The sequence below is a fragment of the Tamandua tetradactyla genome, chromosome 4, assembly GCF_023851605.1.
Source record: "Tamandua tetradactyla isolate mTamTet1 chromosome 4, mTamTet1.pri, whole genome shotgun sequence".
Classification (NCBI taxonomy): Eukaryota; Metazoa; Chordata; class Mammalia; order Pilosa; family Myrmecophagidae; genus Tamandua; species Tamandua tetradactyla.
The window spans coordinates 172,338,862-172,342,159 of record NC_135330.1 but is presented as its reverse complement, the minus strand read 5'-3'; positions in this window follow the sequence as shown (position 1 = coordinate 172,342,159).

The following is a 3,298-nucleotide window of genomic DNA, read 5'->3' as shown; positions in this document are numbered from 1 at the left end:
GTAAGTGTAACCTCTAATTGCAAGCCTAGCCCTTGGATATTTGAAATGCATGGAACTGATCATTTAGGGCACAGCCAACTCCACTAGATTTAGGAATTATGTCAATCAAACATTCATAATGATTATGATTTAGTATGTGATAGATATTGTTCCAGTTTGAATCTGTTGTGTACCTAGAAAAGCCATGTCCTTTAATCCTCATTCAATATTTCTGGGTGGGATCTTTCTGATTGTTTCCATAGAGATGTGTCTCCACCCATTCAAGGTGGGGTTGCTTACTACTGACCTTTAAGAGGGAACCATTTTGGAAAAAGCTTTAGAGCCACCAGAGCCCACACAGCCAGAGACCATTGGAGATAAAGAAAGAAAATGCCCTCGGGAAAGCCATTGAAGAAGCCTGGAGAGAAAGTTAGCAGAGGTCACCATGTGTCTTTCCAGCTGAGAGAGAAACCCTGAACATCATCAGCTTTCTTGAACCAAAATATATTTCCCTGGACATCTTATTTTGGACATTTTTACAGGTTTGCCTTAATTTGGACATTTTCATGGCCTCAGTACTGTAAACTCCTAACTTAATAAATTCCCTTTTTTAAAAGCTGTTCCATTTCTGGTATATTACATTCTGGCAGCTAACAAATTAGAGCAGATTTTGGTACTGGAGAAGTGGGGTACTGTTGCAGTTTGCAAATACCAAACATGTTGGAATGGCTTTTTAAATGGATAAGGGGAATTTTGGAAGAATTGTGAGAAGCTTGATAGAGAAGGCCTAGAGTGCTTTGAAGAGACTGTTGGTAGAAACGTGGACTCTAGAGATACCTCTGATGAGGCTTTAGACAGAAATGAGGAATGTGTCATTGCTAACTGGAAGGAAGGGGACCCTTGTTTTAAAGTGGTAAATAATTTGGCCAAATTGAGTCCTGCTGTGGGATGGAAGTTAAAATTTAAAGGAGACAACCCATAATACTTAGCTGAGGAAATTTCCAAACTAAATGTGGAAAAGGCAGCCTGGCTTCTCCTTGCAGCTTACAGTGAAATGCAACAGGAAGAGACATGCTGAGAATTGAATTCTTGCATATAAAGAAACCAGAAATTGATGGTCTGAAAAACTCTGGGCTTCCCAAAAGAGAGCCTACAGAGAATAGTGTCCTACATGAGGATTTACCTAAACATAGAAGAAGTCAGTCATTATAGGACAAGTGAGGATTTGAGATGGAGTTATCTAGGAAGGATTTGTGGAAAGTCATTTTGTCTGAGGAGCAGGATATCAGAATACTGCATAGAAAACCAAAAGGAATGTTGTAGGAACTGTATGAGCCACAACACTGCCAGTCTTTTTAAAAGGGGAAAAAAAAAAAGGGACAAATTGGAGGGACAAAAGAACTTCAGAGGCAAAACTATGGAAGCTAAGGTCTGAAGTTAAGGAACCTTGGTCCAAGAGAGCAAATTCACCCAAACACTCAGAGAGGGTGAGTTTGCCCTGAAGGCAGAGGGTGGGCCTTCCACCTCATTGCTCAGGAAGAATTGTGCCACTTCAGGCCTTGGAGAGGGTGGAGCACATTCCTTTAGTATTGGGGTGAGCCTGGTTACCACACCATTGTTCTGGAGGAGTTGAGTGTGCCCTGGTGTTTGGAGAGAGTGGAGCCAAGAAAACGGTAGTCTCCTCAGTGTCTTCCAAGGTTGCATTTGGACAGAGCTGGGCCACTGCATTGGCCCTTGGAAAGGGTAAGATTGCCACTTTCCAAAGACCTGAGGATAAATGACTTGCACACTTTGAAATCTAATGGAGTTTGCCCTGCAGGTTTTCAAAACTATTTAGGTCCAGGGACTCCTGTGTTCCTTCCAATTTCTCCCTATGGAAATGGGAACAGCTATCCTATGACTATTTCTCCTTTGTATACTGGAAGTAGATAACTTGCAATGAGCTTTGCAGGTTCAGAGTCAGAGGAGAATTTTGCCTTAGAACAGACCATGCTTAAAGCTGACTTTGATAAGATTTTGTACTGTTTCTGACTTTGTATTGTATTTATATTGTTACTGAAATGGTATAAGGCTTCCTGAAATTGTTATGGAATTAATGTATTTTGCTATTGAAAGAACATGACCTTTGGGGGTCCAAGGAATGGAATGTGCCAGTTTAAAACTGTTATGAACCCCCAGAAAAGCCATGTTCTTTAATCTTCGTTCACCATTATTGGGTGGGCTCTTTCTATTGTTTCCATGGCGATGTGACCCACCCAATTGTGGGTGATAACTTTTGATTAGATGGGTTCTGTGGAGATGTGTCTCTACCCATTCAAGGTGGGGTTGCTTACTGGAATCCTTTAAGAGGATACTATTTTGGAAAAAGCTTTAAAGCCATAAGAGCCCACGTAGCCAGAGACCTTTGAAGATGAATAAGGAAAATGCCCCAGAGGAGCTTCATGAAATGAGAAGCCAGGAGAGAAAGCTAGCAGAAGTTGCCATGTGCCCTTCCAGCTGAGAGTGAAACCCCAAACTTCGTTGGCATTTCTTGAGTAAATGTAACCTCTTGCTGGTGCCTCAAATTGAGCATTTTTATAGACTTGCTTTAATTTGGACATTTTCAGAGTTTTAGAATTGTAAACTTGCAATTTAATAAGTTCCTCATTTTAAAAGCCATTCTGTTTCTGATATATTGCATTCTGTTAGCTAGCAACTAGATGGTTTCCATAGAGATGTGTCTCCATCCATTCAGGGTGAGGTTGCTGACTAGAGTCCTTTAAGAGGGAACCATTTTGGAAAAAGCTTTAGAATCAACAAAGCCAACAAAACCCAGACAACCAGAGACCACTGGAGATGAAGAAAGAAAATACCCCCAGCAAAGTCATTGAAGAAGCCTGGAGAGAAAGCTGACAGAGGTCACCATATGCCTTTTCAGCTGAGAAAGAAAACTTGAACATCACTGGCCTTCTTGAACCAAGGTATCTTTCCCTGAATGCCTTAATTTGGACATCTTTATAGACTTGCCTTAATTTGGACATCTTCATGGCCTTAGATCTGTAAACTTGCAACTAATAAATTCTCCTTTTTAAAAGCCATTCTATTTCTGATATATCACATTCCAGCAGCTTACAAACTAGAACAGATGTACTTAATGTTTTATTTACAAATAAAAATTTGTCAATTATCCCAAGTGCTTCCTTAGTGTAATAAAACAAGTATAGATGTTTTGAGTGGAGAGATTTCACACCCTTGCACAGCCATGCATCTACATTAAGTGTGATAGTATTGGTAGAAGTACTAATAATCATGAAGACATGTCATCTAGTGCTTTTATTTA